This window comes from Bufo gargarizans, chromosome 10 (genome assembly GCF_014858855.1).
Source record: "Bufo gargarizans isolate SCDJY-AF-19 chromosome 10, ASM1485885v1, whole genome shotgun sequence".
NCBI classification, from domain to species: Eukaryota; Metazoa; Chordata; class Amphibia; order Anura; family Bufonidae; genus Bufo; species Bufo gargarizans.
The window spans coordinates 62,623,307-62,639,819 of NC_058089.1; the positions used below are offsets into that span (position 1 = coordinate 62,623,307).

At 41.7% G+C, this 16,513-nt stretch overlaps 1 protein-coding gene and 1 pseudogene across 3 annotated transcripts in view; both read left to right on the plus strand.

Annotated features, from left to right (window-relative positions):
• The window catches only part of SLC29A2 (solute carrier family 29 member 2), a 238,240-nt gene that overhangs the window by 182,205 nt on the left and 39,522 nt on the right, over positions 1–16,513 (plus strand). The gene's annotated exons all lie outside the window — the stretch shown is intronic.
• Positions 3,314–3,432, plus strand: LOC122921151 (annotated as a pseudogene).

Genomic DNA, 16,513 nt, shown 5'->3' on the forward strand with positions numbered 1-16,513 from the left:
GTCCTTGCACACGTTCGCCAAGTTTTACCAGGTGCATACTTTTGCATCAGCGGACACTGCGCTGGGCCGCAAGGTCTTGCAGGCAGCAGTGTCTTGAGCTTCCGTGAGGCAGTTTTCCATGGGGGTGTGTTCCTACCACCTGTGGACTGCTTTGGAACGTCCCACGGTCCTCTGTCCCCCAATGATACGAGCGAGAAAACAAGATTTTTGTGCACTCACCTGTAAAATCTCTTTCTCGCTTAGTTCATTGAGGGACACCGCTCCCACCCATTATTTTCCATTATTGCCGCAGGTGCTAGCGGTTTGTATGCCGGTGGGGTCTTCAGTCTGGTTCGGCCCTTCCGGCATTAGTTACGTTCTGGTTTATTCATGTATGTTTTTTTTCTCCTACTCCTATTGCTTGGGCACAAACTGATATGCTCTCTCCTGGCTGGAGGGGGTGTAGCCGGCAGTGGAGGAGCTAACACTTTTCAGCCTAGTGTCGCCTCCTAGTGGCAGCATCAGCTATACCCACGGTCCTGTGTCCCCCAATGAACTAAGCGAGAAAGATTTTATAGATGAGTCCACAAAAATCTCGATGTCAAGTATAAAAAAAAAAACTTTCCCAAAATAAAACACATAAAATTGTAGAAAAAAAAGATTTAAAAAAGTAAAACCGACATATTGGGTATTTCCGCGTCCGTAACGACCGACTCTATAAAAATATGACATGATCCACCCCCTCACCTGAACGCTGTAGAAAAAATTAAAACTGTGCTAAAACAACCATTTTTTTGTCACCTTACATCACAAAAAGTGCAACACTAAGCGATCAAAAGGCGTGTGCCCCCAAAATAATTCCAATCAAACAGTCACCTCAAAAAATGAGCCCCTACATAAAATAATCAGGCAAAAAATACAAAAATTATGGCTCTCAGAATATGGAGACTAAAACATGATATTTATTTCTGTTTAAAAAATGCTTTTATTGTTTTAAAAGTGAAAAAAAAGACATATTGGGTATCGTCGTGTCCGTAACAACCAGGTCTATTAAAATACTACATGACCTAACCCCTCAGGCGAACACCGTAAAAAAATAAAAACTGTGTAAAAACAAACAAACAATTTTTTGTCACCTTACATCACAAAACGTGTAATACCAAGCGATCAAAAAGTCACTCACCCCAAAATAGTACCAATCAAACCGTCATCTCATCCCACAAAAAATTTGACCATTCCTAAGACAATCGCCCAAAAAATAAAAAAAAATATGGCTCTCAGAATATGGAGACTCTAAAACATGATATTTTTTGCTTCAAAAATGCATTTATTGTGTAAAACTTAAATAAATAAAAAAGTATACATATTAGGTATTGCCGCATCCGTAACAACCTGCTGTATAAAAATATAACATGATCTAACCCCTCAGATGAACACCGTAAAATAAAAATAATAAAAACTGTCAAAAAAGCAATTTTTTTTGTCACCTTACATCACAAAAAGTGTAATACCAAGTGATCAGAAAGTCATATGCACCCTAAAATACTACCAATCAAACCATCATCTCATACAGAAAAAAATAAGCCCCTACATAAGACAGTCGCCCAAAAGAAAAACGATGGCTTTCAGAATATCTCCACCACTAATCGGTACACCAAGTACCATGTACTTCAAGTGTGGTTGTACTCAAATGCTCAACACCACTAAGCCACACCTCCATTCAATGTTAATAACAAATATCTTTATTAAGGTCTCATTAAAACATATATGACAATAATACACAATATAAATTTAATATTGGATCCCATATGTGGCAACCAGGAGGTCGTCACCAGCAGCGCCGGTCAGTCCATATACATAAGAGGGTTATGAAAGAATACACACCCAAATTACCTAAGTTGTCTTCCTATTCATAAGATCCTCATCACAGCTGCACATGTCATTGATTGTAACAGTAATATATCAGGCTGGTTTAAAATCTGTAAAAAAACACAGATGGGCGCACCATAGGGTAATTCTGTGGGTATATATTGATATACGGAGAGAGATGGTAAGGCTCACCTTATATGGTTGTGCAAGGATAGGCACAACACTATTGTAGGTATTATCAAACAAGCCTGGATGTCTGGATAGGGCGGTCTGCAGCCACGGGATCACAGAAGATCTTCAAACGGAGAAGCCTGGAGCCCCCAAGAAGATAATAGTATAAAGGAACAAAAACACGTCCCACGGCGCGAATTACCGTCAGCCAGTCACCAGGATCAAGAGGAAATCTTTTTATTGCAGCGATACAACGCGTTTCGGGGAATCACTCCCCTTCATCAGGTACACAGAGCTGCACAAAGTAACAGCACAAGGCTACACATATTTATACTTACAAACATACCGCCCTTAAAGGGTCACAGGGTCAGAAGGGAGGAGATTTGGGTGTTGCCTAAATGATCAGTGGCAAATATAATGTGCATATCTGCAAGCTCTCATAATGAGCCGCCGATGTGCACATTAGAAACACATTTGTATTATATAAAGCTAGAAAAGCACACTGAAAATAGTCAGTTTTGTAAGTGACCTCAAAACAATACGCCCATATGGGGGCCGACCCTATGAGGTGTGCAATAGCAAACGCATCACAGGTTTCTAATCAAATAAGGCGATTGTAAAGTTCTATCAAGACTCTAGGACCTGTGTCACATGACCGGATCCCAGTCACGTGAGAGCCGTTGCTCGGTCACAAGGTAACAAAAGTGGTGAGGGGGCCGTCCTCTCTAAAGAAGCTAGCTCACGTCACTCAACCTGGTATCACATGGCTCACATCACGTGAGTAAGATCCGATCATGTGAGAGCCGTTACCTAGTTACAGGGACACTTGAATGGTGAGAGAGCCGTCTGACTTGCATTTCTATAACCGCACATCGCATAGTCAGGTAGAAACTTATCAGAGTCGTTTTTATAAACCAGAGGGCGCTCTCACTGGAAATCTACTGTGATTCAACAGAAAAAGAACATTTAGAACATTCACAAAAATAGAGGAGGGGAGGAAAAAGAAAAGCATATATTGTGAAGATCACATACATATAATGTTGCCCTACAGATACAATAACTAGATTCCTGAAAAATAAACAATGTTATTAAACATAAATAGGAAGTGGCATGATACGACCTTAAAAAGATTTAAAAAATTGAAAAATTGATATATATATAAAGGTCTACAGCACTCGCTCTTCCCAGGTGGTCTCCCATCCAAGTACTGGCCGAGCCCAACCCTGCTTTGCTTCTGAGATCGGACGAGATCAGGCGTACAAGGAGTATCAGTTTTTATATTTCCCTTCCTTTATTTATTGGCCATGCCACCCTGGGTACGCCTGATCTCGTCCGATCTCAGAAGCAAAGCAGGGTTGGGCTCGGCCAGTACTTGGATGGGAGACCACCTGGGAAGAGCGAGTGCTGTAGACCTTTATATATATATCAATTTTTTAAATCTTTTTAAGGTCGTATCATGCCACTTCCTATTTATGTTTAATAACATTGTTTATTTTTCAGGAATCTAGTTATTGTATCTGTAGGGCAACATTATATGTATGTGATCTTCACAATATATGCTTTTCTTTTTCCTCCCCTCCTCTATTTTTGTGAATGTTCTAAATGTTCTTTTTCTGTTGAATCACAGTAGATTTCCAGTGAGAGCGCCCTCTGGTTTATAAAAACGACTCTGATAAGTTTCTACCTGACTATGCGATGTGCGGTTATAGAAATGCAAGTCAGACGGCTCTCTCACCATTCAAGTGTCCCTGTAACTAGGTAACGGCTCTCACATGATCGGATCTTACTCACGTGATGTGAGCCATGTGATACCAGGTTGAGTGACGTGAGCTAGCTTCTTTAGAGAGGACGGCCCCCTCACCACTTTTGTTACCTTGTGACCGAGCAACGGCTCTCACGTGACTGGGATCCGGTCATGTGACACAGGTCCTAGAGTCTTGATAGAACTTTACAATCGCCTTATTTGATTAGAAACCTGTGATGCGTTTGCTATTGCACACCTCATAGGGTCGGCCCCCATATGGGCGTATTGTTTTGAGGTCACTTACAAAACTGACTATTTTCAGTGTGCTTTTCTAGCTTTATATAATACAAATGTGTTTCTAATGTGCACATCGGCGGCTCATTATGAGAGCTTGCAGATATGCACATTATATTTGCCACTGATCATTTAGGCAACACCCAAATCTCCTCCCTTCTGACCCTGTGACCCTTTAAGGGCGGTATGTTTGTAAGTATAAATATGTGTAGCCTTGTGCTGTTACTTTGTGCAGCTCTGTGTACCTGATGAAGGGGAGTGATTCCCCGAAACGCGTTGTATCGCTGCAATAAAAAGATTTCCTCTTGATCCTGGTGACTGGCTGACGGTAATTCGCGCCGTGGGACGTGTTTTTGTTCCTTTATTGATTGTAACAGGGTTGGGGCCTACAAACAAATAGGAACCCACCCTCCTCCGTACACAATTTTAGGCAGACATAAGTCCATTCATATAAATAAACAAGTGCATAAATCCCTGGCAGGTGCAGCATGATTGGAATAGCAGATCCACAATACACCAGGAAACAACAAAATAGGATTAAAGCAACAAGATAAAAAACAGACCACAATGCTGGTGTGCCATCTCCGCTTCCCCGACGTACGTTTCACTTTTGCTTACTCCAGGGGGCATGCCTCCCTTCCTCCTGAGGGCATGGTGTATTGTGGATCTGCTATTCCAATCATGCTGCACATGCCAGGGATTTATGTACTTGTTTATTTATATGAATGGACTAATGTCTGCCTAAAATTGTGTACCGAGGAGGATGGATTCCTGTTTGTTTGTAGGCCCCAACCCCCTTACAATCAATGACATGTACAGCTGTGATGAGGATCTTATAAATAGGAAGACAAGTTAAAGGGGTTGTCTGAGTTATAAAAAAATATATATATAACTAAGCTAAGAAAGTTTTATGCAAAAAAAAATATATATTTCCTCATTTCCCTGGTTCTTTTCTGGTCCTTTTGTTTACTTGCAATAAAAACAACCTCTGCCCCTCCCCCTGCACTTCTATAGGGATTGAATACAAGTGCTGCCCTGAGTGACATGTTTGCCTGCTGGGAGACTCTGCATCATGTTGTATGTGTAGGACTACAAGTCCCAGCTGTATAATGACACTGTTAAGGGAGTGAATACAAGAGCTGCCCTGAGTGACATGTCTGCCTGCTGGGAGACTGTGCATCATGTTGTATGTGTAGAACTACAAGTCCCACCTGTATAATAACACTGCTAATACACACAGGATCTTCCCCCTACCTTCTTGTGCAATGCTCTCTCTAGTCCTTCAGCTCCTGTGCCCAGAATTGTCACTGCTGCAGATACCCAGTGTGTGCAGCTGAAGGGGTTAAGAATCCTAGGGGGGAGAGCAGACGGCAGTGAAGGGGGGGGGGCGTGGCCAGCACAGTGAACTTGTAAACAAAGTTTATCAGAGCAGGGAGAGAATCTGATATCACAGGTCATGTGACCCTCAGTGAAAACTGAGAAACCAGCCACTGCAGATAAAGTGAGTTAATTGGAAAGCTGTTATATTTGCCCAGTTAGCAACATATAAAGAACAAAAAAATAACTCGGACAACCCCTTTAACCGCCTCCGGACCGCCTAACGCAGATCTGCGGTCCGGAGGCGGCAGCTCTGCGCTCAGCGACGCATATACACGTCATCTCGCGAGAGCCGTCATTTGCTGTGAACGCGCGCACACAGGCGCGCGCGTTCACAGGATCGGAAGGTAAGAGACAGGATCTCTAGCCTGCCAGCGGCGATCGTTCGCTGGCAGGCTGGAGATGCGATTTTTTTAACCCCTAACAGGTATATTAGACGCTGTTTTGATAACAGCGTCTAATATACCTGCTACCTGGTCCTCTGGTGGTCCCTTTTGCTTGGATCGACCACCAGAGGACACAGGTAGCTGTGTAAAGTACCACAAAACACCTCTACACTACACCCCCCCTGTTACTTATTAACCCCTGATCACCCATGATCACCCCATATAGACTCCCTGATCACCCCCCTGTCATTGATCACCCCCCCTGTCATTGATCACCCCCCTGTAAGGCTCCATTCAGACGTCCGTATGATTTTTACGGATCCACGGATACATTGATCGGATCCGCAAAACACATACGGACGTCTGAATGGAGCCTTACAGGGGGGTGATCAATGACAGGCAGGTGATCACCCATATAGATTCCCTGATCACCCCCCTGTCATTGATCACCCCCCTGTAAGGCTCCATTCAGACGTCCATATGATTTTTACGGATCCACGGATACATGGATTGGATCCGCAAAACACATACGGACGTCTGAATATTTTTTTTTGGGCACAAGTTAGCGGAAATAGATATTTTATTTTTATTTTATTTTTCTTACAAAGTCTCATATTCCACTAACTTGTGTCAAAAAATAAAATCTCACATGAACTCGCTCTACCCCTCACGGAATCCAAATGCGTAAAAATTTTTTGACATTTATATTCCAGACTTCTCACGCTTTCGGGCCCCTAAAATGCCAGGGCAGTATAAATACCCCACATGTGACCCCATTTCGGAAAGAAGACACCCCAAGGTATTCCGTGAGGGGCATATTGAGTCCATTAAAGATTGAAATTTTTGTCCCAAGTGAGCGGAAAGGGAGACTTTGTGAGAAAATACAAAAAAAAAATCTATTTCCGCTAACTTGTGCCCCAAAAAAAATATTTCTATGAACTCGCCATGCCCCTCATTAAATACCTAGGGGCCCGAAAGCGTGAGAAGAAGTCTGGGATCCAAATGTCTAAAAATGCCCTCCTAAAAGGAATTTGGCCCGCTTTGTGCATCTAGGCTGTCACACATGTGGTATCGCCGTACTCAGGAGAAGTTGGGGAATGTGTTTTGGGGTGTCATCTTACATATACCCATGCTGGGTGAGATAAATATATTGGTCAAATGCCAACTTTGTATAAAAAAATGGGAAAAGTTGTCTTTTGCCAAGATATTTCTCTCACCCAGCATGGGTATATGTAAAATGACACCCCAAAACACATTCCCCAATTTCTCCTGAGTATGGCGATACCACATGTGTGACACTTTTTTGCAGCCTAGGTGGGCAAAGGGGCACACATTCCAAAGAGCACCTTTCGGATTTCACCGGTCATTTTTTTACAGATTTAGATTTCAAACTACTTCTCATGCATTTGGGCCCCTAAAATGCCAGGGCAGTATAACTACCCCACAAGTGACCCCATTTTGGAAATAAGACACCCTAAGGTATTCACTGATGGGCATAGCGAGTTCATAGAACTTTTTATTTTTTGTCACAAGTTAGCGGAAAATGATGATTTTTTTTTTCTTACAAAGTCTCATATTCCACTAACTTGTGACAAAAAAATAAAAACTTCCATGAACTCACTATGTCCAAGTTAGTGGAATATGAGACTTTGCAAGAAAAAAAAAAAAATCATCATTTTCCGCTAACTTGTGACAAAAAATAAAAAGTTCTATGAACTCGCTATGCCCACCAGTGAATACCTTAGGGTGTCTACTTTCCGAAATGGGGTCATTTGTGGGGTGTTAGAACCTCAGGAAACATGACAGGTGCTCAGAAAGTCAGAGCTGCTTCAAAAAGCGGAAATTCACATTTTTGTACCATAGTTTGTAAACGCTATAACTTTTACCCAAACATTATTTTTTTTATCAAAGACATGTAGAACAATAAATTTAGCTAAAAATTTATATATGGATGTCGGTGTTTTTGCAAAATTTTACAACTGAAAGTGAAAAATTTCATTTTTTTGCAAAAAATTAGTTAAATTTCGATTAATAACAAAAAAAGTAAAAATGTCAGCAGCAATGAAATACCACCTAATGAAAGCTCTATTATTGAGAAGAAAAGGAGGTAAAATTCATTTGGGTGGTAAGTTGCATGACCGAGCAATAAACGGTGAAAGTAGTGTAGTGCAGAAGTGTAAAAAGTGGCCTGGTCATTAAGGGGGTTTCAGCTAGGGGGGTTGGAGTGGTTAAAGGGAACCAGTCACCTGGATTTTGGGTATAGAGCTGAGGACACGGGTTGTTAGATGGCCACTAGCACATCCGCAATACCCAGTCCCCATAGCTCTGTGTGCTTTTATTGTGTCAAAAAACCGATTTGATACATATGCAAATTAACCTGAAATGAGTCCTGTCCCTGAGATGAATCAGGGACAGGACTCATATCAGGTTAATTTGCATATGTATCAAATCGGCTTTTTGACACAATAAAAGCACACAGAGCTATGGGGACTGGGTATTGCGGATGTGCTAGCGGCCATCTAGCAACCCATGTCCTCAGCTCTATACCCAAAATCCTGGTGACAAGTTCCTTTTTAACCCCTTAAGGACACAGGGCGTACAGGTACGCCCTTGTGCCCTGGTACTTAAGGACACAGGGCGTACATGTACGCCCTGTGCATTTTCGATCACTGCCGTGAGGCTGGCAGTTATCGGAACCCGGTGCCTGCTCAAATCATTGAGCAGGCACCTAGGCTAAATGCGCGGGGGGGTCCCGTGACCCCCCCATGTCGGCGATCGCGGCAAACCGCAGGTCAATTCAGACCTGCGGTTTGCTGCGATTTCTGCAGTTTCTGATCCCCGCGGTCCCTGACCGCGGGGATCAGAAACTTTAGGATTAAAAATTATTTCCTGTATCCCTCCCCCCTGCACCCCTGAGTTGTTCGAGCACGGTGGGAGGTGCAGGGGGAGGGTTGCGGGCGGTGCGGTAGGCGGGATCGCGATCCCCCGCCCGCCTCCCATTGCGTAATCGTTGGCGTCTAGTGGGTATACCAGGGTGCCAGCACATTGCTGGCACCCTGGTATAAACGGCTGACATCGGTGATGCGATGCCAGCCGTTTAACCCTTTCCATACAGCGGTCCGTACGGACCGCTGTATTGAAAAGGTTAACAGTAAGAGGGAGCTCCCTCCCTCTCCGATCGGGGGGCTGCTGTGCCTTTGCAGTCCCCCGAATGGAGAGGGAGAGAGCTTTCAGGCAGCCCCCCAAGCCCCGTCCTTACCCTTCCCCGTCTGCGCAGTTCTGGCCACTACTGAGCAGACGGGGAAGGTTCCCATGGCAACAGGACGCCTTCTCAGGCGTCCTGCTGTCCATGGTTCTGAACAGATCTGTGCTGAAGGCATAGATCTGTTCAGACAAAGTGTAAGTAAAATACAGTACAGTGCAATATATATTGTACTGTACTGTATTATGCAGACATCAGACCCACTGGATCTTCAAGAACCAAGTGGGTCTGGGTCCAAAAAAAAGTGAAAAATAAAGTAAAAATCAAAAAACACATTTATCACTGATTAAAAATGAAAAAAATAAAATTCCCTACACATGTTTGGTATCGCCGCGTCCGTAACGACCTGATCTATAAAACGGTAATGTTACTTTACCCGAACGGTGAACGCCATAAAAATAAAAAATTAAAAACTATGATGAAATTGGAATTTTGCCCCCTTACTTCCCAAAAAAGGTAATAAAAGTGATCAAAAAAGTCGCATCTACGCCAAAATTGTAACAATCAAACCGTTATCTCATCCCGCAAAAATCATACCCTACCTATGATAATCGCCCAAAAACTGAAAAAGTTATGGCTCTTAGACTATGGAAACACTAAAACATGATTTCTTTTCTTTTGTTTCAAAAATGAAATCATTGTGTAAAACTTACATAAAAAAAAAAAAGTATACATATTAGGTATCGCCGCGTCCGTATTGACCGGCTCTATAAAAATATCACATGACCTAACCCCTCAGATGACCACCGTAAAAAAATAAAAATAAAAACGGTGTAAAAAAAGCCTTTTTTTGTCATCTTCCGTCACAAAAAGTGTAATAGCAAGCAATCAAAAAGTCATGTGCACCCCAAAATAGTGCCAATCAAACCGTCATCTCATCCCACAAAAAATGAGACCCTACTTAAGATAATCGCCCAAAAATTGAAAAAACTATGGCTCTTAGACTATGGAGACACTAAAACATTTTTTTTGTTTTAAAAATGAAATTATTGTGTAAAACGTACATAAATAAAAAAAATGTATACATATTGGTTATCACCGCGTCCGTGACAACCTGCTCTATAAAATTACCACATGATCTAACCTGTCAGATGAATGGTGTAAATATCAAAAAGAAAACGGTGCCAAAAAAGCTATTTCTTGTTACCTTGCCGCACAAAAAGTGTAATATAGAGCAACCAAAAATCATATGTACCCTAAACTTGTACCAACAAAACTGCCACCCTATCCCGTAGTTTCTAAAATGGGGTCACTTTTTTGGAGTTTCTACTCTAGGGGTGCATCAGGGGGCTTCAAATGGGACATGGTGTCAAAAAAACCAGTCCAGCAAAATCTGCCTTCCAAAAACCGTATGGCATTCCTTTCCTTCTGCGCCCTGCCGTGTGACCGTACAGCGGTTTATGACCACATATGGGGTGTTTCTGTAAACGACAGAATCAGAGCCATAAATAACGAGTTTTGTTTGGCTGTTAACCCTTGCTTTGTAACTGGAAAAAAAATATTAAAATGGAAAATCTGCCAAAAAAGTGAAATTTTGAAATTGTATCTCTATTTTCCATTAAATCTTGTGCAACACCTAAAGGGTTAACAAAGTTTGTAAAATCAGTTTTGTATACCTTGAGGGGTGTAGTTTCTTAGATGGGGTCACTTTTATGGAGTTTCTACTCTAGGGGTGCATCAGGGGGGCTTCAAATGGGACATGGTGTCAAAAAAACTGTCCAGCAAAACATGCCTTCCAAAAACCAAACAGCGCACCTTTCACTCTACGCCCCGCTGTGTGGCCGTACAGTAGTTTACGGCCACATATGGCGTGTTTCTGTAAACGGCAGAGTCAGGGCAATAAAGATACAGTCTTGTTTGGCTGTTAACCCTTGCTTTGTTAGTGGAAAAAATGGGTTAAAATGGAAAATTAGGCAAAAAAATGAAATTCGCAAATTTCATCCCCATTTGCCAATAACTCTTGTGCAACACCTAAAGGGTTAACAAAGTTTGTAAAATCAGTTTTGAATACCTTGAGGGGTGTAGTTTATAGAATGGGGTCATTTTTGGGTGGTTTCTATTATGTAAGCCTCGCAAAGTGACTTCAGAGCTGTAGTGGTCCCTAAAAATTGGGTTTTTGTAAATTTCTGAAAAATTTCAAGATTTGCTTCTAAACTTCTAAGCCTTGTAACATCCCCAAAAAATAAAATATCATTCCCTAAATAATTCAAACATGAAGTAGACATATGGGTAATGTAAAGTCATCACAATTTTTAAGGGTATTACTATGTATTACAGAAGTAGAGAAACTGAAACTTTGAAATTTGCTAATTTTTCCCAATTTTTGGTAAATTTTACATTTTTTTATGCAAAAAAAAAAAATTTTTAACTTTATTTTACCAGTGTCATGAAGTACAATATGTGACAAAAAAACTATCTCAGAATGGCCTGGATAAGTCAAAGCGTTTTAAAGTTATCATCACTTAAAGTGACACTGGTCAGATTTTCAAAAAATGGCCTGGTCCTAAGGTGTAAAAAGGCTGTGTCCCTAAGGGGTTAAGGAACATTGTAAAAAACAAAAAATAAAAACAGTGCCAAAAAAGCTATTTTGTGTCACCTTGCCTCACAAAAAGTGTAATATGGAGCAACCAAAAATTATATGTACCCTAAAATAGTATCAACAAAACTCTCACCTTATCCCGTAGTTTCCAAAATGGGGTCACTTTTTTTGGAGTTTCTACTCTAGGGGTGCATCAGGGGGCTTCAAATGGGACATGGTGTCAAAAAAACCAGTCCAGCAAAATCTGCCTTCCAAAAACCGTATGGCATTCCTTTCCTTCTGCGCCCTGCCGTGTGACCGTACAGCGGTTTATGACCACATATGGGGTGTTTCTGTAAACGACAGAATCAGAGCCATAAATAACGAGTTTTGTTTGGCTGTTAACCCTTGCTTTGTAACTGGAAAAAAAATATTAAAATGGAAAATCTGCCCAAAAAGTGAAATTTTGAAATTGTATCTCTATTTTCCATTAAATCTTGTGCAACACCTAAAGGGTTAACAAAGTTTGTAAAATCAGTTTTGTATACCTTGAGGGGTGTAGTTTCTTAGATGGGGTCACTTTTATGGAGTTTCTACTCTAGGGGTGCATCAGGGGGGCTTCAAATGGGACATGGTGTCAAAAAAACTGTCCAGCAAAACATGCCTTCCAAAAACCAAACAGCGCACCTTTCACTCTACGCCCCGCTGTGTGGCCGTACAGTAGTTTACGGCCACATATGGCGTGTTTCTGTAAACGGCAGAGTCAGGGCAATAAAGATACAGTCTTGTTTGGCTGTTAACCCTTGCTTTGTTAGTGGAAAAAATGGGTTAAAATGGAAAATTAGGCAAAAAAATGAAATTCTCAAATTTCATCCCCATTTGCCAATAACTCTTGTGCAACACCTAAAGGGTTAACAAAGTTTGTAAAATCAGTTTTGAATACCTTGAGGGGTGTAGTTTCTTAGATGGGGTCACTTTTATGGAGTTTCTACTCTAGGGGTGCATCAGGGGGCTTCAAATGGGACATGGTGTCAAAAAACCAGTCCAGCAAAACCTGCCTTCCAAAAACCAAACGGCACACCTTTCACTCTACGCCCCGCTGTGTGTCCGTACAGTAGTTTACGGCCACATATGGGGTGTTTCTGTAAACGGCAGAGTCAGGGCAATAAAGATACAGTCTTGTTTGGCTGTTAACCCTTGCTTTGTTAGTGGAAAAAATTGGTTAAAATGGAAAATTAGGCAATAAAATGAAATTCTCAAATTTCATCCCCATTTGCCAATAACTCTTGTGCAACACCTAAAGGGTTAACAAAGTTTGTAAAATCAGTTTTGAATACCTTGAGGGGTGTAGTTTATAGAATGGGGTCATTTTTGGGTGGTTTCTATTATGTAAGCCTCGCAAAGTGACTTCAGAGCTGTAGTGGTCCCTAAAAATTGGGTTTTTGTAAATTTCTGAAAAATTTCAAGATTTGCTTCTAAACTTCTAAGCCTTGTAACATCCCCAAAAAATAAAATATCATTCCCTAAATAATTCAAACATGAAGTAGACATATGGGTAATGTAAAGTCATCACAATTTTTAAGGGTATTACTATGTATTACAGAAGTAGAGAAACTGAAACTTTGAAATTTGCTAATTTTTCCCAATTTTTGGTAAATTTTACATTTTTTTATGCAAAAAAAAAAAAATTTTTAACTTTATTTTACCAGTGTCATGAAGTACAATATGTGACAAAAAAACTATCTCAGAATGGCCTGGATAAGTCAAAGCGTTTTAAAGTTATCATCACTTAAAGTGACACTGGTCAGATTTTCAAAAAATGGCCTGGTCCTAAGGTGTAAAAAGGCTGTGTCCCTAAGGGGTTAAGGAACATTGTAAAAAACAAAAAATAAAAACAGTGCCAAAAAAGCTATTTTGTGTCACCTTGCCTCACAAAAAGTGTAATATGGAGCAACCAAAAATTATATGTACCCTAAAATAGTATCAACAAAACTCTCACCTTATCCCGTAGTTTCCAAAATGGGGTCACTTTTTTTGGAGTTTCTACTCTATGGGGGCATCAGGGGGTCTTTAACCACCTCAGCCCCCCTAGCTTAAACACCCTTAATGACCAGACCACTTTTTACACTTCTGCACTACACTACTTTCACCGTTTATTGCTTGGTCATGCAACTTACCACCCAAATGAATTTTACCTCCTTTTCTTCTCACTAATAGAGCTTTCATTTGGTGGTATTTCATTGCCGCTGACATTTTTACTTTTTTGTTATTAATCGAAATTTTACGATTTTTTTGCAAAAAAAGACATTTTTAACTTTCAGTTGTAAAATTCTTCAAAAAAAAAAACGACATCCATATATAAATTTTTCGATAAATTTATTGTTCTACATGTCTTTGATTTTAAAAAAAGTTTGGGTAACAAAAAAAAGCTTTGGGTAAAAGTTATAGCGTTTACAAACTATGGTACAAAAATGTGAATTTCCGTTTTTTGAAGCAGCTCTGACTTTCTGAGCACCTGTCATGTTTCCTGAGGTTCTACAATGCCCAGACAGTAGAAAAACCCCACAAATAACCCCATTTCGGAAAGTAGACACCCTAAGGTATTCGCTGATGGGCATAGTGAGTTCATAGAACTGTTTATTTTTTGTCACAAGTTAGCGGAAAATGATTATTTTTTTATTTTATTTTTTTTCCTTACAAAGTCTCATATTCCACTAACTTGTGACAAAAAATAAAAACTTCAATGAAGTCACTATGCCCATCATGAAATGCCTTGAAGTGTCTTCTTTCCAAAATGGGGTCACATGTGGGGTAGTTATACTGCCCTGGCATTTTAGGGGCCCAAATGCGTGCAAAGTAGTTTGCAATCAAAATGTGTAATAAATGGCCTGTGAAATCCAAAAGGTGCTCTTTGGAATGTGGGCCCCTTTGCCCATCTAAGCTGCAAAAAAGTGTCACACATGTGGTATCGCCGTACTCAGGAGAAGTTGGGGAATGTGTTTTGGGGTGTCATTTTACATATACCCATGCTGGGTGAGATAAATATTTTGGTCAAATGCCAACTTTGTATAAAAAAATGGGAAGAAGCTCTCCTCTGCAGAGAGAAATTACGATGTGGGAGATAGGGAGTTGTTGGCCATCAGGTTAGCTTTTGAGGAATGGCGCCATTGGCTAGAGGGAGCCAGACACCCTATTACCGTGTTTACCGACCATAAGAATCTGGCCTACTTGGAGTCAGCCAAGCGTCTGAACCCAAGACAGGCCAGATGGTCTTTGTTCTTTTCAAGGTTTAATTTTGTTGTCACGTTCCGCCCTGGGGTTAAGAATGTGAAGGCGGATGCCCTGTCACATTGTTTTCCAGGAGGTGGGAATTTTGAAGACCCGGGTCCCATTTTGGCTGAAGGTTTGATGGTCTCTGCTCTTTATCCTGAATTGGAGGCAGAGGTTCAGGCAGCCCAGGCAGAGGCTCCTGATCTTTGTGCTCCTGGGAGGTTTTTTGTGCCTCTCGCTTTAAGACACAAGGGAAGGAGCACCACGATACTGTCCTTGCTGGGCACCCGGGGGGTAGAGCCACAGTGGATCTCATCGTTCGGAGATTCTGGTGGCCGGCGCTTCGTAAGTCGGTTGGGGGTTTTGTGGCAGCCTGCGAGACCTGCGTTCGTGCCAAAGTCCCTCATTCACGGCCATCAGGTCCTCTCCTTCCGTTACCCATTCCTTCCCGTCCTTGGACACATCTGTCCATGGACTTCATTACGGACCTGCCTCGTTCCTTGGGGAAGACTGTGATTCTGGTGGTGGTGGACCGTTTTAGCAAAATGGTGCATTTCATTCCTTTTCCTGGCTTGCCCAATGTTAAGACGCTGGCGCAGGCATTTATTGATCACATTGTCAAATTGCATGGTATTCCTTCTGACGTGGTCTCTGATAGGGGCACACAGTTTGTTTCCAGATACTGGAAGGCTTTCTGTTCTCGCTTGGGGGTTCGGTTGTCATTCTCTTCTGCTTTCCACCCGCAGTCGAATGGTCAGACAGAGCGCGTCAATCAGAATCTGGAGACATATCTGCGCTGTTTTGTGGCGGAGAATCAGGAGGATCGGTGTTCTTTTTTGTCACTTGCTGAGTTTGCTTTAAATAACCGTCGTCAGAAGTCCTCTGATAAGTCACCTTTTTTTGGTGCATATGGGTTTCATCCGCAGTTTGGGACATTCTCTGGAGAGGGGTCTTCTGGTTTACCTGATGAGGACAGATTCTCCTTGTCTTTGTCATCTATTTGGCAAAAGATTCAGGATAATCTAAAGAGCATGAGTGAGAGATATAAGCGTGTGGCGGATAAGAGACGTATGCATGGTCCGTACCTGAATGTTGGTGATCTGGTGTGGTTGTCTACTAAGAATATCAAATTGAAGGTTCCCTCTTGGAAGTTGGGTCCTAAGTTTATTAGGCCTTACAAAATCTTGTCCTTCATCAATCCTGTTGCCTACCGTCTTGATCTTCCTTAGACTTGGAAGATTTATAATGTTGTTCATAAGTCCTTATTAAAACCTTATGTCCAACCCATTGTACCCTCGTCTTTGCCTCCTCCTCCGATTGTGGTTGATGGTAATCTTGAATTTCAGGTCTCTAGGATTGTGGATTCTCGTGTTGTCCGCGGTTCTCTCCAGTACCTCGTTCATTGGGAGGGTTATGGTCCTGAGGAGAGGATGTGGATCCCAGTGACGGACATTAAGGCCACTCGTCTCATCAGGGCTTTTCATAGGTCCCATCCTGAGAAGGTGGACTCTGAGTGTCCGGAGTCCACTCGTAGAAGGAGGGGTACTGTCACCACCAGACATCTGAGAAGCTCTGACAGACGTTCTTCAGAACCTGCTGCTTGAGGTTCTTTTGTTTTCTTTGGTTTTGTCATCTCGTTAGCC